This window comes from Chlorocebus sabaeus, chromosome 24 (assembly GCF_047675955.1).
Source record: "Chlorocebus sabaeus isolate Y175 chromosome 24, mChlSab1.0.hap1, whole genome shotgun sequence".
In the NCBI taxonomy this organism is placed as follows: Eukaryota; Metazoa; Chordata; class Mammalia; order Primates; family Cercopithecidae; genus Chlorocebus; species Chlorocebus sabaeus.
The window spans coordinates 21,887,215-21,910,810 of NC_132927.1; the positions used below are offsets into that span (position 1 = coordinate 21,887,215).

At 39.9% G+C, this 23,596-nt stretch overlaps 1 long non-coding RNA gene and 1 other non-coding gene across 2 annotated transcripts in view; one reads left to right on the forward strand and one right to left on the reverse strand.

The window, feature by feature from the left end:
* The window catches only part of LOC140710089 (uncharacterized), a 153,030-nt gene that overhangs the window by 14,412 nt on the left and 115,022 nt on the right, over positions 1-23,596 (forward strand). The gene's annotated exons all lie outside the window — the stretch shown is intronic.
* Positions 8,343-8,449, reverse strand: LOC119622815 (U6 spliceosomal RNA). The gene has a single exon (XR_005239367.2). It is a non-coding gene; the product is annotated as a U6 spliceosomal RNA (small nuclear RNA).

Genomic DNA, 23,596 nt, shown 5'->3' on the forward strand with positions numbered 1-23,596 from the left:
CACTGCAATCTCCACCTCCCAGGTTCAAGCGATTCTCCTGCCTCAGTCTCCTGAGTAGGTGGGATTACAGGCTCCCGCCACTGTGCCTGGCTGATTTTTTGTATTTTTAGTACAGACAGGGTTTCATCATTTTGGCCAAGCTGTTCTCGAATGCCTGACCTCGTGATTCGCCCTCCTTGGCCTCCCAAAGTGCTGGGATTACAGGCTTGAGCCACTGCGCCTGGCCTACACATGAGTTTTTTAGGTAGGAAATGGTCTTCATGTTAAACTCTTCTCCATGACCTATATTTTTATCACTGATGTAAGGAAGAGAAATCATTGGCTAAAATCAAGTTAGCAGGTATTGAAGTATTTAATCTTCACAATGATTGCTTGGTGAAAAGAGTAGTTCAATTTTGGAACACCTGTTGTTAGAAAATGGGAGAGAACTATCTTGAGAGAAACAGAAAGATTGCTATAGTATGTTGAGAATTGAGCTAAAGTTGGGGTTGGGATTTGTAGTTGCACCAGTTTGCAGGATTGACTATTTTTATTTCTAATAAATTTTGTAAGGGAAAATATTAATCCAGGCCGAGAGTTATTTTGGAATGGATATAGCAGAATGAAAAGAATACAGAGGAGTTATAAAGATGTAGTTACGTGAGTAGTTCAAACGATAGACTATATTTTTTAAATTTTTGGATGAATGGTAATAAAAATAAAGGCAAGAGAAGGCTATTAGGAATATTATTATAGAAGGATCAAGAGACAAGAGGTCTTGAGGAGCTTGAAGACAGTAAGAATTAAGCAAATAGAACTGGAAGGTTTGGAGGTAGCCATGTGACATATTAGAGTATAAATGATTCAGAGATATGGCCCATATCTAGGCAACTTGAAAGTTGATGAAATAGTTATTGATAGTTCAATTGCATGTAGGCTGAGGTTGGGGTGATATGGGAGGCCTGGTGGTATCAATAGTAACTATGTCTGTAATGCCTATTATAACTAGTATTTCGGTTACAACTAAAAGTGAAGTGGGCTGGGGAGGTGGGGGCATCAATGATTTATAGGATGTGACTTTATAAAGTTTGTTGTGTTTTCCCATATAAGTTCATACTAATAGGTACAAAAGGCATACTGAAGCTAGCTTGAATTCAAAGAAATGGAATTCTTTTATTAAAGAGTCTCAAATTATTAGGAAATACATAGGAGATGGCTTGATTTTCCCAGTTCCTGCTTTTGAGTGTGGTATGTCAAATCTCTCTCTCTCTAAGTAGTGGCTGCTTTGAAAATATATTGACCTACTCTGCCCCTGCAGATTCCTGCCTCTCAAAGAAATCTCAATATTATATCCCCCTCCCAATCTTGGGGGAAATGCCATAAGTCTCACTCTACCTCTGCTGCTTCCATCTCCTCTCCATGCTGAGATGACGACTAGGACATATAATTTTGGGGAAGAAGGAATGAGATGCCAGCACTGACATGGTTTTTTTCTTGCTAACTCATCTAGCTCCACAGTGAGTGACTGAACTGAACTGCAGTGTTTGCGGGGGTATTTATTAAAGGCCAAGAGCGCAGAATGCCCAGGTCTAATCTAATATTTGACCTGAGGATATCTGGACCTCTTCAACAACCACCTGGGGTGAGGCCTGAGGTCATGCCTGGTGATACATAAACCTGCTAGTGTTTTTGTTCTTGTTTCTGATTGTTATGCCAATTGACCTAACTTCAGGATCACCTTTCATACTTTGTGGTTTAATTTTTATTTATTTATTTTTTTGAGATAGAGTCTCACTCTTGTCCAGGCTGGAGTGCAGTGGCACGATCTTGGCTCATTAGAACATTTGCTTCGTGGGTTCAAGCGATTCTCCTGCCTGAGCCTCCTGAGTAGCTGGGATTACAGGTGCCCTCCACCACACCTGGCTAATTTTTTTATTTTTATTTTTTGCATTTAGCAGAGACGGGGTTTCACCATGTTGGCCAGGCTGGTCTCAAACTCCTCACCTCAAGTGATCCGCCTGCCTCGGCCTCCCAAAGTGCTGGGGTTACAGGTGTGAGCCACTGCACCAGGTCAACCTTGTGGTTTATATTGAAGTTGTCTGCTTATGTGACACCTGCTATCCCACAGGCTTAATGTCCAATTTAAACAGGCTCCTGCTTGACTCTAGTAGGGCTTATCACCTGCCATATTCCCAGCTCCTAGAGCATACTGTATAGTCTGTATAATTTGTTTTAGAATATTCCAAATGTCTCTTTTCAGTCATTTTTTTTGGGGTTTGTTTTGTTTTTGCCAGTGAATAACCCTTCCTTGCTAACAAAAACTATTTAGCGATGGCTTTGCTGCACTGAGGTAGGTCTTACTAGGGCTCTCATGCATCACAAGCTCTGATGCCATCTTGTGGTCGAATGGGTATCTACACAGGGAGCCTTTATTCTGGTCTTGGCAGTTGCCTACTACCATACTAAAATCAAGGGCAGATTTGCTCTGTTTTTGTTCGTTTGCTTGTTTGTTTGTTTACATTTTTCTTTTGCTGTGGATTTGGATTTGCTTCCCCTCATTGAGGGAGGGGAAAACTCATAGTTCATTGCCCTCTACACTGACCAGTTGGTTGAAGGGAAGCTCTTTCCTTGCACCTCAGGGACAATTTCACCCACATTTCCCACAGCTATTTCCAGCTCAACTTGTTCAGAATAGAACTCTTTATCATTGTTCCCACCTCACCTCCTTCCTTCCCCCAGTGAATCTCATTCTTAAATTCTGTCATCTTCTACACTTTATCTCAGTGAAAGGCTGTTTATCCATGATTAAGTAAGAGGCTCAAGAGCCAGTCGGGACTGTTTCCCCCCTATTCCCTCATTCACCTATTCTGCCTCCCAGTAGCTGCTAATTTTTTTGTCCATTTCCTCCATTCCATACCACAGTCTGAATCATGGCCTTCAATATTTCTCATTGAAACCATTGCAGTTGTTTGTCTCTGTCACGTCTTCATGTCTTCCATCTTCTAGCCTTGCCTACATTTTCCTTCATTTTTATTCCAGCATTGATTGAAATTCAAACTTCAAATCCTTCAGTGCTTCTGCAGAGCCTATAGTGTAAACTTCAAGATCCTTGATGTGAGTTACAAGATACTCTTTTGAGTTGGCATTTGTCTCTTTCTGGGCCTACTCTTCATTCACTTCCCACCCTACATGTAACACCTACTAGCCCTTAGTTCCTGGAACACAATTAACTCCTTCATGCTTATGGGCATTTGTTCATGCTTTTCCCTTTTGATTAGAAATAAACCTCTGTAGGTCTTTCTCTTGGACTTGTTCAGGTAGTCCAGTAGAAGCATCCTGCAAAATTGCCAGAGGGTGTGTGACTGTGTGGGCCTATAAGAAACAGATGGATCTGGCCGGGCTCATGCCTGTAATCCCAGCACTTTGGGAGACCGAGGCGGGCAGATCACCTGAGATCAGGAATTCAAGATCAGCCTGGGCAACACGGTGAAACCTCGTCTCTACTAACAATACAAAATTAGCCAGGTGTGGTGGCACATGCCTGTAATCCCAGCTACTTGGGAGGCTGAGGCAGGAGAATCGCTTGAACCTGGGAGGCATAGGATGCGGTGAGCTGAGATCATGCCATTGCACTCCAGCCTGGGCAACAAGAGTAAATCTCTGTCTCACCAAAAAAAAAAAAAAAAAAAAAAAAAAAAAGAAAGAAACAGATGGATCACTCAAAGGGGAAACTGCGAAGAGCAATGAAAGGATTCCTTGAAGAGAGTTTAGTGAGGGAAACATTACAAACCTTCACAAACAGGAACAATCAAGAGATGGTAAACGCTACAGGACTAAAAACAGCAGAAAGCCATTACCTCTCCTAGGCCTAACCGTATACTGGAACCTGGAGTAATCTGTAGTGGTGTGGAGAGGCGTCCAACAGTTGCCGTATCTGAAAGGAGAGAACTGCAGTCACTGCCAAAAATTGCAGGGGAAGGTGAGAAAGAGAATAAAAGCTAAACTCATCTCTCGTTTTACCCTGTGATCTTATGCTGGTGGCTCTCATTGGCTGAGTCCAAATGCAAGCCAGAGACTAAGGGAACCTAGTTGATACAGTCCACAAAAGTCAGTTTCTCAGAGCCAGGGAGAGAATGGCAGAGAAAGGACCAGGAGAGGCAAACAGAGCATAAAACTGGTGTTCTGTGAGGCAAACTGGGGAAAAGGGTTAGGGTTGTCACCTTTTAGTATAAAGACTTTCAATTAATCACCTGTTCTCAGATAATAACTAATCCCTCAGCTGCAAAAAGTGTCCCCAAATTTTGGGCTAAGGAAAGAGGACTGAGAAATGATTTTTTGTTTTTTTAAATACAGACTTTCAACTATTTCTTCTGTTTTAAGCTCAGCTCTACACTTTGCCTTCAGATGTATCTGGAGCCTCCAATTCCTGAAACTTTCTGGGATTAAAAAAAAAAAAAAAAAAAAATCAGCTTATTTATTAGCTTCCTTGCTCCTAAAAGTGAGGTCTGTGATATTTCTTTTCTATTAGGTCAGTTTTCATGAAAATATTTCATTAGAGACACATTTACTATCGTGGTCAGGAAACAAATATATGCTCTGCTTTAGAGGGAGACTCAACTTTTTATCTTCTGAGATTGCCATACAAACATCCTTGAAAAGATAGTCTGGAACAAAAGCTGTCAGTTCCTCTTCATGAGACATACAGAAACACAAGAGACCATTGGAGAATTGTCTCCCAACATTATGGAGGAGAGACACAGTCAACTCATGGATTGGCCCTTTTTAAAAAGAAGAATAGCATTCTAAATTTCTGGTTGGTGGAGATACCATATCCCTGACTTCGGAAACAGATAGTAGTGAAGTATGCATTATTTTCTAACTCCTTGTCAGGCAATCTCTGTTTCATGAAGCAGAGTGTAAGTGCTTTTCACAGAAAAATTCCGTCTGTCTTATACTAAGTATTGTTTATCCCAGATCCAGCATTGAAATATCTGTTATGTTAGTCTTAGGTTTTGGTCTTGATGTGAGTTTTCACCTTTTTTAGTGGCTTCAAGGGTGTTTAATGCAATGTTGGGAAAAGGTACAGAGAAAGAATGTGTAAAGGTTAGCAAAACCCTTTCTTTTTCTGTGTGGACAAAATTTACCTTGGATTAACTTTCTAATTATATTTCCCTAGAAACCTGTAAATAGCAGAATGTCAACTATGTAACTAGCAATGTTGTTTATAGTAAAAATAACCCTGATTGATAAATTTACCTTGACTAATTGTGAAGAACTACAAATTCCTGTGTAAAGCCAAAACTTTGGACTTTCCTGAATAACTCGATGCCATTTGTGGGGACCAGGAAGTTATGCTCATGAATGTTGTTTCTTATCTGGGGCATGGAGCATCTTATCCAAGATGATGATTGCTCATGTCCATAGGATCTCATTCTCTTCCACTTGAGCTATTATATGGGAGTGGTCAGTGAAGACAAGCCTCTGGACTTGTGGATAGCTTTGAGAACCTGTATAGTGATACCTGTTCACCTATTCTAGTCTTGTGATTCCAAATGTCTAGATAGACTCAGGGATGAGCAACAGGAGCAATGGTGAACATTAAAAAAAAATTTTTTTTAAAGCAGTTTTAGGTTCACAGCAAAATTGAGAGGAAAGTACAGAGATCACCCGTATGCCTCCTGTCCCCACACATGCATAGTCTCTCCCATTATCAGCATCCCCCACAGCGGGGGTGCTGATAGGCTAAAGTCTGCAGGCGGTGACATGCTGAAGTCGGCTGTTAGAGTACATGGTCCAAGCTATTTGGAGGTGTCGAAGTATCCCCACATTATGGCTTCTTCTTCTTCTTCTTTTTTTTTTTTTAAAAAAATCCCAAGTTTCTTATACTTCTGTATCCATTCCATGGGGCATAGGTGGCTCCTGTGCATTTTGAAAAGGACTGGCCATAGGGAAGAGGTATGTTCCAGGGGTCTTGTTCCAGGCTTATTTATCCATAGCCACCTGAAGTTGCTATTGCATCATTTTTTTTTTTTTTTGTGCCATTTTGGAAGTAGTCATGTGCAGGACATTTTTTGGGGCATATGAATAGAAATGTATCTCAGCATATTGTTTTTTTGAATTCTGTGTATTTTCTTTTATGAATATAAAAACATTCTAAGCATGGATCCATTTTTTTTTTTTTTTTTTTTTTGAGACGGAGTCTCACTCTGTCGCCTAGGCTGGAGTGCAGTAGCGCGATCTCGGCTCACTGCAAGCTCCGTTTCCCGGGTTCATGCCATTCTCCTGCCTCAGCCTCCCAAGTAGCTGGGGCTACAGGTGCCCACCACCATGCCTGGCTAATTTTTTTTTTGTATTTTTAGTAGAGACGGGGTTTCACCATGTTAGCCAGGATGGTCTCCATCTCCTGACCTTGTGATCCGCCCACCTTGGCCTCCCAAAGTGCTGGGATTATAGGCGTGAGCCACCGTGCCTGGCCAGGATCCATATGTTTTTATCAGACCTCCAAAGGTGGTCCATGGCACGCACACACAAAATGTGAGAATTCTTATTTTCAGCCTTCTTCTAATATGTGTTAGTCTCAATATTCTTGACTTTCCCATACCTATCTGGATGTTTATAAACTCACTTAAGGTTTGAGCAGAAGTACAGGGGCATAGGGAGAGAGAGATAGGAGAATCCAAGTAACTGACTTCTTGGCTGTAGCTTTTTCTTCTTTTTTTTCTTTTATAACACTTTAACCTGGAAGGGATAGACTTTCTGCTTCTATGTTAGCAATTCTCAACCCACTTGGTTTCATGACTCCTTTATACTTGTAGAAATTTTCGAGGACCCTAAATAAATTTGATTTGTTTGGGTTATAGTTATCAATATTTGCCATATAAGAAATTAAAGCAGAAATTTTAATGATATTCATTATAGTACATACCATATCTTATGAAATATATTTTTCAAAAAAAAACACCATTGATGAAAAAAGTGGCATTATTTTATGTTTTTGCAATTCCCTTTAATGTCTGGCTAAGTAGAAGATAGCTTAAATAGTAACTCATATTTGCTTCTGTATTCAGTTAGTTGGAATTTCATATATAATGTAGCCCCTGGAAAACTCCACTCTCTACGTATGACAGTGTGAGAATGAAAAAAGCACAAAACGTTTTAGCACATTATGGAAATAGTTTTGACCTCACAGATCTCCTGAAAAGGTCTTGAGGATCCTCAGGGGGTCTCTAGGCCACACTTTGAGAACTGCTATTTTGTGCCTTATATAGCAAGCCTCAGGGTCTACCCATCTTAGTCAAAAGGAGTGCATCCTGCATGCCGTCTCTGCCCTATGGTCTAAGCCCTTTAGACTTTTTCCTGACATGTTCTTGGAAGTAAATCAATTTAGAAAATACTAAGCCTAGCTTTCAAGACTTGCTTTAAGATCCTATTTTGACTCCCAGAAGGTGAATATGAACTTTTCCTTTCATTTGTGTAAGTGCTATAATAAATGTTCTCAAGGCACATGGATATCCCTGGCAGAATATGGGGTGATTTATCACAAAGAAATGCAAAAAGTGGAAAGTGGAAAAATGAAAGTTCCTGTTATTTTGTTATAGTAAAGCAATCTAGCTTGTTTTGCTTGCTTTGTTTCAAATTTGCTTTTCTGGGCTCACCTGGACTTCTTACTCCTTTTTAATTTTTAAAATTAAGTTACTAATTAATTATTTTTTATTTTATTATTTATTTATTTATTTTGAGATGAAGTCTTGCCCTGTTACCCAGGCTGGAGTACAGTGGTAGGATCTCAACTCCCTGCAACCTCTGCCTCCTGGGTTTAAGCGATTCTCCTGCCTCAGCCTCCCAAGTAGCTAGGATTATAGGTGCATGCCACCATGCCCAGCTAATTTTTGTATTTTCACCAGAGAGAGGGTTTCACCATGTTGGCCAGGCTGGTCTCCAACTCCTGACCTCAGGTGATCCACCTGCCTTGGCCTTCAAGAGTGCTGGGATTATAGATGTGAGCCACCGTGCCAGACCCCTTTTTAAATTTTAAAATAATTTCAAGCTTATAGAAAAGTTGTAAGTACAGTACAAGACCCTCAAAAAAAGCCTATTTGAATGGGTCATTCCTTAAATACTGTACTGTATATTTCCTACAAATTAGGACATTCTCCTATTACTGCAAAATAACCATGAAAATCAGGAAATTTACATCGATGCATTATACTGCCTCCAGTCTCCAGATCCAAATCAAATTTTGCCAATTGTCTCAATAATACCATGTATAACAAAAAATCTGGTTCACAATCCTGTGGTGTATGGAGCTATCATATCTCTTTTTTAGTTTTTTCTTGACTTTCATGGCCTTGACACTTTTTTAAAAAAGTATGAAACACTTCACAAATTTGTGTGTCATCCATGTTCAGGGGCCATGCTAACCTTCTCTGTATTGTTCCAGTTTTAGTATATGTGCTGCCAAGGTGAGTGCCCTTGTTATTCTTGAAGATTTATAGGCCAGTTATTAAGTACTATATCCCTCAGTTAGGATTTGTTTCCTCGTGATTAGATTCAAGCTATACAACTTTGGCATAAATATCATAGAAGTAATTCTGTGTTTTCTCATTGTATCCTATCAGTTGTCACATGATATTTCTATATTCCCTTACTGATGCTTACTTTGATCACTTGATTAAGGTGGTAGCCAGTAGGATTCAACAATGTAATGTTATTCTTTTCCTCTTTGTAATAAATAAGTATTTTGTGGGGAGATAGTTTGAAACTATGTAATATCCCATTGTTCATCAAACTGGAGTCACTGCCCCCAGGCTCTTTTGTGCACATATACACACTTATACACAATATATGCATTCATATCTGTATTTATTTTTGTATCTCTTTGAAATCCATAAGTTTACCTCAAAGCCTTCATTCTTATTCAGTACCACAGGGTTCATTCTAGTTTTCTTCCTCTTCATATTTGTAACCCTCCTTCCCATCAGTGACAAAAATGGATTCCATCATCTTTAATATATTTGTTTATATGATCCACATCCCTGCTATTGCCTAACCATCCTGCTATTGCTGCCCCACCCCCTTTTCTTGCACAGATGTCCTACTTGCCACACTTAGGCTCTATCACTTACTATTCTCTCTGTCTGCGTACCACAGAGGAAAGGCCATCAGGGGATGTGGCAAGAATGTGGACCTCAGCAAGCCAGGCAGAGAGCCTTTAACAGGAACTGAATTGGCCGGCACCTCTATCTGGGACATTTAACTTCTAGAACTGTGAGAAAATAGATTTCTATTGTTTAAGCCACCCAGTCTATGGTGTTTTGTTATGGCAGCCAAGCAGACTAATACAGAAGGAGAGAGAAGAAAAGAGAAGAGGAGGAAGAAAAAAAGAAAGATTAAAAAGGGGCACGAGAAAACTTTTGGGAGTGATGGATGTATTTATTATCTTGATCCCATTCAATCTGTAGGTCAATGTGGGGAGAACCGACATGTTAACAGTATTGTGTGTAATCAGTAGACATCATATATTCCCACATTTATTTAGGTCTCTTTAATTCTATTTTTTTTGGTGGGGGGGCAGATGGAGTTTTGCTCTGTTGCCCAGGTTAGAGTGCAGTGGCACGATCTTGGCTCACTGCAACCTCTGCCCCCTGGGTTCAAGCGATTCTCCTGCCTCAGCCTTTTAAATAGCTGAGACTACAGGCATGCACAAGCATGCCTGGCTAACTTTTTTGTATTTTTAGTAGAGATGGGGTTTCACCATGTTGGTCAGGCTGGTCTCAAATTCTTGACCTCAAATGATCTTCCCGACTTAGCCTCCCAAAGTGTTGGGATTACAGGTGTAAGCCACCACGCCTGGCCCAATTCTTAACTTTCTTTTTTTCTTTTTGAGACAGGTTCCCACTCTATCACCCTGACTGGAGTGCAGTGGCATTATCATGACTCATCACAGCCTTGACCTTCTGGGCTCAAATGATCCTCCCATCTCAGCCTCCTAAGTAGCTGGGACTACAGGTGCATGCCACCATGCTTGGCTAATTTTTGTATTTTTTGAGGAGACAAGGTTTCTCCATATTGCTCAGGCTGGTCTCAAGAATCCGCCTGCCTCAGCATCCCAAAGTGTTGGGATTACAGGTGTGAGCCACCACACCTAGCCTCTTAAATTCTTAATTAGGGCTCTAGATCAAAGTATCTGTGTTCTTCACCTCCACTAATGGTAACCTGAAGACGAGGTAGACAATTTAGTCTTCTTTTGATAAAGATAATTGGAGGTCATGGCCTTATTTCCTTTGTGAAAAAGACATCAGGGTTTTGACTGGTAGTTCATTTGGTCAATAATAAATGTGAGTATATAATAGTAATTTGATGATTGCCTCCCTAGCATTCTTTCACCCTCTTTTTGGCTACACTATTCAATTTTGTGTTTCTGGAATGCAGTCTTTTACTACCCTCAGTCCTAGAATGTTCTAGATGGTGCTTCACCTCTGGCCCTAAGGATGGAATAGGTGCCCAGGTTTTAATCAATCAGCATTTCATACTGCCTGGTCTCAGTGTTTGGTTAAAGATGGGCAAATAATCTGGGCCTTTCCATTCACAGTGAATCTTATTTGTTACCAGAAAAGCAGGATTACTTTTTTCTCATGGACTTGAACTAGAGAGAATATGAGAAGTTTCTATAGTCATCTTTCCACCACATGTGAAAAGTGAGAAAACAGTCAACACAGAATAAGCAGAGTCAAAGATATGAAGAGAGCAAAACCAAGTCCTGGGTCAATATGCAACTGAACCTAGTAATAGCCCTTGACTTCTTAGTTATGTAAACTAATGTTCCCTTCATGTTTGAGCCAGTTTGGGTTGAGTTTTGTCACTTGTTATCGAAAAAGTCTCAAATGTTTCTGTTTGTTTGTTTGTTTGAGACGAAGTCTCGCTGTGTTGCCCAGGCTAGAGTGCGGTGGTGCGATCTCTGCTCACTGTAATCTTCGCCTCCCAGTTCAAGTGATTCTCCTGCCTCAGCCTCCGGAGTAGCTGGAAATACAGGCTCACACCACCATGCCTGGCTAATTTTTGTATTTTTGGTAGACATAGGGTTTCACCATGTTGGCCAGGCTGGTCTCAAAACTACTGACCTCAAGTGATCTGCCCACCTTGGCCTCCCAAAGTGCTGGGATTACAGGCATGAGCCACTGCACCCAGCCTCAAGTGTTATGCCATTCAAAAAACTCATATAATATTTTGCAGCATTACCAAAAGTATTCAGAATAAATGAGGTGATTGATGTCTCTGCTCTGTATCTCTGCTCTGTTCTGGGTCTGATATATGAATCCTAAAGCATGATGTTTGTTGTAGGATGTCAGTCTCTAAAAAGGAGGAGGAAGAAATGTAGTAGGAAGAAGAGGAGAAAAGAAATAAATATAAATGATCAATCAAAGTAAAATAATGTTCAGTCTTTCTAATGACTGAAGAAGTGAAAATAAAAACACGAGTGAGACAGCATATTTGACTACCATAATGGCAAAGATTAAACTGTGAGAATGCCTGGTACTGGTGAGGGTATAAAGTAGCAGACCCTCTTCCATGCAGTTTCTATGAATGTAAATGTTTGCAACTTTTCTAGAGGGAAATGTGATAATAACGATCAAAATTTAAATGTGTATCTTTTTTGATTAAACAATTATACTTTTAGAGATTTATTCTAAATAATTTCACAAATATACAATAATATATGTGCAAGTATAAATGCAGTATTATTTATACTAATGAAATGAAACATTAAATGTTTATCAGTAAGTCATTGGTTAAATAAAAAATGGTACCTTATTTTTTAAAGCACACAAATGAGTGCTTTGGTAGGCATTAAAGCTGATCAGAGAGATGCAGAAGCATTGCCACAGAAAGTGCCATAGAAATAAGCCCATGATTATTTTAAAGAAGCAAAATACATTAAAGAACAGTAATTATACTACAATTCCACTTATCCAAATTTATTTTTTATACATTTTAAAAGTCTGAAAGTTTACAGCCAAGAACTAACTGCCCTAGGTGGTGAATCTAACTCAGATTAGTTTATGTAGTAAAGGAGATTTGTTGAAAGGACTGAGATAGGTCACACTATAAAATAAATTGCTTAAAGAACCAGAGACATGCCAGGCTCAGTGGCTCACGCTTCTAATCCCAGCACTTTGGGAGGCCGAGGTGGGCGGATCACGAGGTCAGGAGATCAAGACTATCCTGGCTAACATGGTGAAACCCCGTCTCTACTAAAAATACAAAAAAATTAGCCGGGCGTGATCGCCGGGGCATGTAGTCCCAGCTACTATAGAGGCTGAGGCAGGAGAATGGCGTGAACCCGGGAGGTGGAGCTTGCAGTGAGCCGAGATCGCGCCACTGCACTCCAGCCTGGGCGACAGAGCGAAATTCAGAGACTGTCGTGTCGGACCTGAACATTGTCATCTTCTTCTTTTACTCTGTCTTCCATGTCTTTCTCTCTTTCTCTCTATCTTGTTTCAGCTTCATTCTCCCTTATCGCATACAAGATTTCTCCATATTGTGAGGAACATGGCTGCTAGCCACTTATACACATGCACTCTATGACTGTCCATAGCGATTTTCTCAGTGTGAAAAATCTCAGGGCAGGATTTTGATTAGCCTTGTATCATATGCCCACACTTGTGACCAATCACTGTTACCAGGAGGTCAGAATTTTCTAAGGTTAGAGTACATTACCACAAGAAATACTACGTTCTCACATAGGTTTAAATACAGACCAGGTGATCAGTTAGAGAAAGTAATATCATGGGTATAAAATACCAAAAAGGCTGTGTGAATCAAGTAACCTTGAGTCCCTTTTCAACTGTAATTCTATGATTTTCTAAAGGGTAAATGTGTTTTTTAGGTTCATTTTGTTCATGGACTGTCAAAAAGAGAGTTGTTGGCTGGGCTGGTGTCAAATCCTGACCTCAGGTGATCTGCCTGCATTGGCCTCCTTTCCAAAGAGCCACCACTCCTGGCTCATTAATATATTATTGAGAGTGATTTTTTGCTGTCCACTTTTCTTTATGATTATAGAGACTAGGTTTCACACTCTTTAATTATTGCAGCAAGGAAATAGAACTCCAGTAGTTTTCAGAGCAGCAACACAACCAGCTAAAAAAATTACATTTTTCAATTTTATTTGCAGGGAGATGTGACCAACTAAGTTCAATGAAAGTATTGTGTGGGACTTCTAGGAAGGTTCTTGATGGGAGCAGGTTTGATTGAGAGAGGATTTATTTGCCTTTTCTGCCATCTGGAATATGATAGCTAGAGCTCAGCAGTCTTCCTGGTTCATGAGATGGCTTCGAGAATGAAAGCCACTTACTGTGGATGATGGAGAAGACAGAATGAGCTAGGGTCACTGATGGTTTTGTGGAGCCACCATTCAGTCTCTGTATCCTTGCCGGAGAGAATAAAGCCTTGCGAGTTTAAAGTTTTTTTGTTTTTTTTTAAAAAAAGTCTGTTTATGCAGTTCCGATACAGTGTTTTTCTGTGTGCTGTTATTTATGATCTCCTTTGAAATCAATGATTGTATTGAGAGTAAGGGTAATTTGTAGGGTGAAAGAATGAAAGTATGGCACAGGAGATCCTGTCTCCTCAAAAGCACTTAATTTGCTTCCAGGGAGTAATCTTAGGCATGAGGGATAGGTTAACTATAACAATGGCTACTGTATGTTCTGTGTTTATTCAAGACACTACTGAAAGCATTTTATTTGAATTGACTTATTTAATCCAGACAACTTCTTATGAGACAACCATTCATCCATTTTACAGATGAAGAAACTGAGTCATAGGAAAGTTAAGTATGCTTGAAAAAAATCACACAGCTGATACAGCTGGGCATGTAGCTGTAGGGCTCATGCTCTTAATCATTATGCTACACTTTCTGCAATAGAGCTTTCATATGGAGCATTCCAAAAGTAAATAATTCTATCACGTCCCTTCCCTAGGACCCTGAGTCCATGAGATACTTTGTACTTGAAAAATTAAAGATAACTTGAGTTGTTAATGTGTCAATAAAAGTATGATACGGGGCCGGGTGCGGTGGTTCAAGCCTGTAATCCCAGCACTTTGGGAGGCTGAGACCGGCGGATCACGAGGTCAGGAGATCGAGACCATCCTGGCTAACACAGTGAAACCCCGTCTCTATTAAAAAATACAAAAAACTAGCCGGGCGAGGTGGCAGGCGCCTGTAGTCCCAGCTATAGGGAGGCTGAGGCAGGAGAATGGCGTAAATCTGGGAGGCGGAGCTTGCAGTGAGCTGAGATCCGGCCACTGCACTCCAGCCTGGGCGACAGAGCGAGACTCCGTCTCAAAAAAAAAAAAAAAAAATGATACGGAATGTACAATTTCAGTGATTTTTATATGCAGAGTAAAATAATCCAAATGTGTCATTTAGCTTAAATGGCAATGACTTTAATTTTTGGCCGTCTTTTATATATAGAAAGAAAAACTTATTTTTGCATACTGTGCATACCTTAAAGTATAGTTGGATTATTTTCCTATCAAATAGCTCTTTTCATTTTCCTTTGTTTGCTCTTTTAAGTGATATGAGATATTTATATTTGGTCAAAGTGATTTTTAGAAACTTTTTAAAAAAAATTTTTATTATTATTTTTTTTTGAGATGGATTCTTGCTTTGTCACCCAGACTGGAATGCAGGGGTGCTCTCTTGGCTCACTGCAACCTGCGGCTCCTAGGTTCAAGTCCTGAGTAGCTGGGATTACAGGTGTGTGCCACCATGCCTGGCTAATTTTTGTATTTTTAGTAGAGATGGGGTTTCACCGTGTTGGCCAGGCTGGTCTTGAACTCCTGCCTTCAGGTGAAATACCTGCCTTGGCCTCCCAAAGTGCTGGGATTACAGGTGTGAGCCACCGTGCTCTGCCAAAACTGTTTATATTTTTAATTCATACTACAGTTTTTGTAGCACCCATATACATTTATCTCTGGTTAATATGATGTCACATATGTTAGTTGGATTTAGTTATCATCCTAAGATATTTAAGTGGTTTTCCAAAAACTGATATAACTACTTTGCCATAAAATACTATGACTTGCAACAAAGTATCTAGTTAAAACTTAATATGCAGCCAGGCACGGTGGCTTATGCCTGCAATCCCAGCACTTTGGGAGGCTGAGGTGGGCGGATCACCTGAGGTCAGGGGTTCGAGACCAGCCTGGCCAACATGGTGAAACCCCATCTCTACTAAAAATACAAAAATTAGCCAGGTGTAGTGGTGCGTGCCTGTAATCCCATCTACTTGGGTGGCTGAGGCAGGAGAATCACTGGAACTTGAGCAGCAGAGGCTGCAGTGAGTCGAGATTGCACCACTGTACTCCAGCCTGGGCGACAGAGCGAGACTCCATCTCAAAACAAAAACAAAACAGAAAACAAACAAAAAAACTACAAAACTTAATTTTCAAAGTAATGTAGACATTCAGAGAAAAGTTGTGACTTGTTGCTTTAATGAAGCAGAGTAGGACAATTCTGAAAATTGACTAAGATAATATAAGGATATCAGAGTGCTCTGTTAGAAATTTAACGTGTTTCTGCTCTGGCATGAACTCGTGAGGTGGAGCTTACAGTGAGCTGAGATCACGCCACTGCACTCCAGCCTGGGTGACAGAGCGAGACTCTGTCTCAAACAAACAAACAAAAACAAACAAACAAAATAGAGCCAGACACGGTGGCTCACGCTCGTAATCCCGGCACTTTGGGAGGCCTGGGCGGGTGGATTACCTGAAGTTGGGAGTTTGGGACCAGCCTGACCAGCATGGAAAGACCCTGTCTCTACTAAAAATACAAAAAATTGGCTGGGAGTGGTGGCAGATGCCTGTAATCCCAGCTACTCAGGAGACTGAGGCAGGAGAATTGCTTGATCCTGGGAGGCGGAGGTTGTGGTGAGCCGAGATCGTGCCATTGCACTCCAGCCTGGGTGACAAGAGCTAAAACTCCATCTCAAAAAAAATAAAAATAAAAAATAAATAAATACAAAATATTCTGTCATAATATAGTGTTTTATTTTTTAAATAAAAACTAAAACATTCTTCTGCCTCCCCCCATTTATTATTTTTTTTATCTGAGTCATCTTAAAGAGGAGTTTTTGTAGAAGTACTTTCTTGGGTTTTGTTTATGATCATCTAAACCTGAGAGTTGATAATAGAATTAGAAAAATGTAAACTTTATTCCAGCTGTACTTTGGAATTTTTTTTTTCCTGCAGATGTTTTTCTTCCTTTGGAAAATGGAAGCCAAGGCCATACTAATGTCCAGGGTTCCATAGTGATTGTGTTTTGGTTGAAAGCATAAATATAAAGATTAATTTTATTCCTTTTTTTTTTTTTTTTTTTTGAGACGGAGTCTTGCTCTGTCGCCCAGGCTGGAGTGCAGTGGCCGGATCTCAGCTCACTGCAAGCTCCGCCTCCTGGGTTCACGCCATTCTCCTGCCTCAGCCTCCCTATAGCTGGGACTACAGGCGCCCGCCACCTCGCCCGGCTAGTTTTTTGTATTTTTTAGTAGAGATGGGGTTTCACTGTGTTCGCCAGGATGGTCTCGATCTCCTGACCTCGTGATCCGCCCGTCTCAGCCTCCCAAAGTGCTGGGATTACAGGCTTGAGCCACCGCGCCCGGCCAGATTAATTTTATTCTTATCAACATAATATAGAGATGAATGTGTCAGTTTTTTAAACTGGTAGTTGAACCAATAGTAATTTCTCATATTTTTGCCTCTCTTTTAGGAGAGAGGCAATGAGAGAGAAACTCTCTGCCTGTGATGAAACAATTTTGAATTTTTTTCCCGCTGCAGGAATGAGTTTATTGATAAGCAATAAAAAGTCCAAAACTCTTCTAGGAGTTTGGGGTTCCTATAGTTAGCCTTATATCCATTTTGTTAGGATGACTTCCTTAGAGCCAGAACTATTTTTCTGAGGCTCTTAAAGATGGGAAAGATGGGAAACAGTGGAATAAGCTAAGGTCCTCCATATGTCACATCCATTCAAAAGGAGCATGTGGCAGGAACATGAGCTTTTGTTACCTTGGAAGCAGGATTTTTTGGGTTCTCTTCTCATTCTGCATTTGCCAGCTTTTAACTGTGATGCTAGTTCATCTCATCCAACCAAGGTTTCATTAAACTTAGTTACTGACATCCAATATCTGAGATTCTTGGTTGAGTTTTCCTTTTGGTCCAACATACCCTAAATATATAGGGCATAGTAGAATATGAACCTTGAGGAACTCCAGTGATGAACTTGTACTATTGTAGTCTTGTAGAATACTCAATTCCCATGATTATAGAAGTCTTTGACAGCAGTTTTTCTTGATTTGGTATTCCATGAAGCATAAGGTAAAGGATCTTTAGATGATCGATATTTCTGGATGTCAACCAATCTTTCATTTCCCTATATAGTCTCTTAGAATCTAAGGTTTCAGTTGGTTTCATTTGGAGTTCCTTACATTTAAGTCTGGCTACCACTGCCCAAGACCAATATTGTCTCTATCTCCAGATGCTCACTAGTGCCCCCTACTAATGAATGAAAGAAAAACTGATCCCTTATGACTTACACAATGTATTAAATGTGTAATCTCACGAAATCCTGGTTCCTGCCAGCTTCCTTTTCTTTCTTCCAATAAAATGGCTTCTTTATACAGGTGTTGTAGTGGAGTTTATATATCTCCTATGAGACCCAAGACTGTGACTTCATGGCTTAACATCGTGTGGTAGGCAGGGACATATATCAACTAGATTTCTAGCTGTAACAATTTCCTATGGCTCCTATAACAAACAAATTACCACAAGCGTCACATTTTAAAACCTCACAAATCTGTTTTCTTGCAGTTCTGGAGGATAGAAATCCAAAATCAGTCTCAATGGGCTAAGGATAAAGTCAGAAAATGTGTTCTTTTCCAATTAGATAAGAGAATAAGAAACAGTTTATATTCATATGGAATGGACAATAATGTTTGTTTATAGGTTTGTCCCAGGGCTGTTTTTAATCCTCTTGTCTTCTGTCATAATACAGTTTGAAGAGATCTGGACCCACTTGACATTTGGCATTACACTGATCAATTACTTTGATGACATTATTTTGATTGAGTTGGATTTGCAGGAGAGGGCTAGCACAGTGGAGGCAATGGCAAGATATGCTCTAGTGTGTGAGAGACAAACCCTATGAAGATATAAGTGCTTGCTGCATCTGTAGATACTTTAGGGGTTTATTGATCAGGGCTGTGCCTGTATATATCCTCTAACATAAAAGACAAATTATTGCATCTTGTACCTCCTACATTAAAAAAGAAGCACAATACCTGGTGGACCTCTGAGTTCTGGAGGCAGCACAGTTCTACACCTAGGGATACTTCTCCAGCCAATATACTGGATGACATAAAATGGTGCCAACTTTAAATCAGATCCAGAGTAGGAAATAGCAACAGGTCCAGGCTGGGTTGCAAGCAGCCCTGTCACTTGGGTCATACAATTTAGCAGAGTTTATGATTATAAAGGTGTAAGTGGTAAGACAAGATCCTGTGTGGAGTTTGTTGCAAGTCCCAGTGGTCAAATTATAATGTTAGTCCCTTGGTTTCTGGAGCAAGGCAATGCCATTTTTGGTAGAGAATTATATACCTTTCGATGTGCTCCCCAACTCTGGTGGAGATAGGATGCCTGACCATGGAGTATCAAGTAACCATGTATATATTATAGAAATTCCCATCATGAGCTGGGTCCTATCAGACTTACCAAATAGAAAGGTCAGCTAGGCCAAGCAACAGTACATTGCAAGATGGAGTTGGTACATTTAGGAGCAAGTATAATCATAACCAGATGGCTCAAACAAGCTTCACGAGTAGGTATTATACACCCCTAGGCACCTATCACTGTTTTAACAGTGCCATTTCACTCATCTCATGCCTATGGTTCTATGGAGGATTCTACCTGAAGTACAAAGAAAAAAACTCAAGCTTGGTTTATGGATGGATCAGCTCAGTATGTAGATGAAAGTCAAAAATAGCCCCACTCAAAGGTTGCTTTGAAAAGACATTGTCTACTACATGCTTTGCCCAAATGTGTTTCTCTCCCTGGTCTCACCGATACATTTTTTTCCCTCCTAACCATAGCTCTTGCCTCATTATATTTTAAAACCGTTAATCTTTCAAATAATTTAATGGAATCCACTTACTTACCTCTTTTAAGAATCATCACCCATAACTTTGTCAAGTTTCCACCTTTTTAGAGAGAGGACCTTATTCAACATGTAGATTGGTTACCTTTTTGACCCAAGAATTGTACATCATTGCCACAGCTCACGACCCTGCCAGTGTAATTTGTTTCTTGAGATATGGGGTAGTTTCATAAGACTTGGCTACTTCAGGTACTTTCGTCCTTCTTTAGGAGGACGAAATAGGTTGGAAGTTTCTGATCAGGCTTTTATCTAAAAAAAGATAAATGCAGGGAGAAAAAAAGGAAGTTACTCATGGAAACAAAGAAATCAGGCCTTAAAATCAGAAAGAGACCTGGGAGCATGAGGCCATTTATATTCGTGGCCTTTCTCTTTTTTTTTTTTTTTTTTTGAGACAAGAGTCTCATCTATTGCCAGGCTGGACTGCAGTGGTGCGATCTTGGCTCACTGCAACTTCCGCCTCTTGGGTTCAAGTGATTCTCTTGCCTCAGCCTCCTGAGTAGCTGGGACTACAGGTGCGCACCACCACGCTCAGCTAATTTTTGTATTTTCAGTAGGGAAGGGGTTTCCTTACCATATTGGCCAGGATGGTCTCGATCTCTTGACCTTGTGATCTGCCTGCCTCAGCCTCCCAAAGTGCTGGGATTACAAGCATGAGCCACCGCACCCAGCCATTCGTGGCCTTTCTGCATGAGCACTGTGGAAGAAATTCTGACATCTCTTAAACAAGTATGTCTTTTCTATTGCTAATTAATTTCTGGAATTTTCTTTCAAGTCTGACTTGAGAATGCTATAAAATATATGTTATCTTGTAAAGCCAATCCCATTGGATCAGAGGACAGTTCAAGTTGATTATTATTACTGTTAGTATTATTATTAGTATTTTGTTCTACCACAGAGCATTTCGCTCCTATAAATGTGCACAAACAAGGTATATAAAGGAAGTTTCTCTAGAACATATTAAAATGAACAATTTACCTTAATCTGTGAATTTGCCAGACTCAGAAGAGGCATTGGAATTTAACAGGTTTCCACTAGATGGCAAGCCGCCTCTTTGAATTTCTCAGTGGCATCAAGCAAAAAAATTGCTGCTGTTTAAAACATACATCTTTGCATGAGACAGCTGCGCCTGTATCAAAAAATGTTAAAGGCACTGATTCACAAATTTAGCCAAATTTAGAATCAAGCTATTCAAATTGAAACTGAAAATATATTGTAATGTTTAAAATTTTTATTTGGAGAATATGTATTCATTTATTCATTTAACAAATACGAAGTGCCTCCTATGTGTTTTTCATACTTTGTTTCATTTGCTCCCCCTAACAATGAGATTGGGAGCTCTTATTAGTCCCAATTTAGAGACTGGGAAACTGAGGCTTAGATAGATTAAATGATTTAGCAATCCAAGATATACAGGTTTAAACCTACACAGTTTGTCCCAGAGTCTGCTCTCCTGACCACTGCATCTTAGTGCCCACCATAAATAAATTACACTAAATCAATGTAATATGTGTAGCACTGTGTCATGTTTAAAAGGGTTTTTTATTTTCTTCTTACAGACATTAGCAGGGTTAAATCTTCTGGCATGACCTTTATGAAAGACTGTGTATAAACAAGTGAAAATGATTGCAAAATACACTATATTAGAGCAAATAATGTCTGTACAGTGTTGCCTATATAAACATATGCAAGATGAAAGGAAATGGCATAAAACTCTGCGAAAGTGCTACAGAAAAAGACAAATATAAAGAGACAGAGTCAGAGAGAGACTGAGAGAAACATACATGTGAAAGAGAAATGATGACACCATCTATAAGAAATCATAATTTCTGGCTGGGTGCAGTGGCTTATGCCTGTAATCTCAGCACATTGGGAAGTGGAGGTGGGAGGATACCTTGAGCTCAGGGGTTCAAAATCAGTCTGGACAACATTGCAAAACCCCATCTGTACCAAAAAGTACAAAAATTAGCTGGAGGTGGTGGTGCATGCCTGTAGTTCCAGCTACTTGGGAGGCTGAGGTAGGAGGATCACTTGAGCCCAGGAGTTGGAGGCTACAGTGAGCTGTGATCATGCCACTACACTGTAGCCTGGGTGACATAGTGGGACCCTGCCTAAACAAAAGAAAAGAAAAGAAAAGAAAAGATATGCTGGGTATGGTGGCTCATGCCTGTAATCCCAGAATTCTAGCACTTTGGGAGGCTGAGGCGGGTGGATTGCCTGAGGTCAGGAGTTTGAGACCAGCCTGGCCAATGTGATGAAACCCTGTCTCTACTAAAAATAAAAAAAATTAGCCAGGCATAGTGGTGGGTGCCTGTAATCCCAGCTACTTGGGAGGCTGAGGCAGGAGAATCCCTTGAACCCAGGAGGCAGAGGTTGCAGTGAGCTGAGATCCCACCACTGTACTCCAACCTTGGCAACAAGAGTGAAACTCTGTTGCAAAAATAATAATAATAATAATAATAATAATAATTTCTGTAACAGAAACTGTTTCCTTGTGAGTGTCTCTTGCTGTAGAATTTTTCACAAATAGAAATTCAGTGAAATGAAAGTTTAAAAGATAAGAATATAAAACAACAGAATGAATTTAAAAGGTAAGTGCAAGGTCAAGGAAACGCAGGTGTAAAGCAGAATTTTAAATCTAATAAATATATTAAAAGAATAAAAAGCAGAAGAGACATAGTTAAAATTTATGTGATGGAATTACATAATGTGATGTAATTCCAATTAATGTGATGGAAAAAAGGCGTAAGTTAGAGTGAATGAGGCATAAGATGGAGGTGAAGGCAATTAGGAAGAGGCTGTAGACATGGATGACTGACAAAATAATAGGCATCTCTGAAGTAGACAACAGATGGTGAGAAAAACTATTCAGAGATATAATAATGGAAAATCTCTTTCATAATAAAGCACACACATCTAATAGGAAAAACTGACACTAAATTAACAACATTGAGAAGTACCCTGTGTGTTACTGAGCATCAAGATTTTAACAACAGAAAAGAATTCTTCAGACATCAAGTAGAAAAAGCAAGTTACTTAACAAGGGGAAATTCAAGCTTGTGTCAGACTTTTTACAGAAAAATTTAGCACTAGAAGAAACAGAGGTGTCCACCACATTCTTAGACAAAATATTATATTCATCTATGTTATAATTCAAATATAAAGTATTCAGGGGATAAACATTTAAGAATTTTTTTTTTAAAACTCTAGTCAAATGATAATTTCTGTAACAGAAACTGTTTCCTTGTGAATGTCTCTTGCTGTAGAAGAATTTTTCACAAATAGAAATTCAGTGAAATGAAAGTTTAAAAGACAAGAATATAAAACAACAGAATGAAATTAAAAGGTAAGTGCAAGGTCAAGGAAACTCAGATGTAAAGCAGAATTTTAAATCTAATAAATATATTAAAAGAATAAAAAGCAGAAGAGGCATAGTTAATCCAGGAGGTGGAGGTAACCTCGGCTAATCCAGAAACTAATACAAAAATAGAGAACCCAGGAATAGAAACACGCATCTAGTGAGAGTAGCAGTAAATTGGCTGGGCACAGTGGCTTATGCCTGTAATCCCAGAACTTTGGGAGGCTGAGGCAGGAGGATTGCTTGAGTTCAGGAGTTTGAGACCAACCTAGAGAGACCCAACACTAAACATAGAGAGACCCAGTCACTAAAAAGTGAAAGCAAAACCAAAACCAAAACCTAGCTGGGCATGGTGGCACATGCCTGTTGTCTCAGCTACTTGGGAGGCTGAAGTAGGAGAGTCGCTTGGGTTTAGGAGATTGAGGCTGCAGTGAGCCATGATCGTGACACTACACTTCAGCCTGGGTGACAGAATAAGACTCTGTCTCCAAGAGAAAAACAGAGTGATGATAGGTGCTTGGCAGCAGTGTACCAAGTAATGGGGTTAAAAAGACGACTAAGGGTGTAATCGAGCTGAAGATTCAGGGATGTTAATCAATTACAGTACAATGTATTAAGTGCCACTACATTGATAGAACAGAGGAAAGAGTAATTCTATATAGAGTAACTGATGTCTACAGCCATACGAACTTGAACATGCCCAATCTCGTCTATGTAGGGTAAGTGAAACCTGAGACTTGGAGGATGAGCATCCAGAAGCTAAAAGGGACAGAGCGGACCATTCTAGGAAGGGGGAAGGAAGTCCAAAATCTTAGCAGTACGAGTTGGTAGTGTGGAATGGCTATATGGTAGGTCATGTGGAAGCGGAGAGATATAAGCCTGGAAAGTCATAAGCAGCTTATGAAGGGATCTGTGTACAAATGGTTCCCAATTTATAATAGTTTGACCGAACAATTGTTTTTGGCTTTATGATGGTGCAAAAGCAGTATGCATTCAGTAGAAACCAAACTGAAAGTACCCATACAAGTTTTTCACTTTTGGTACAATATTCAATACATTAC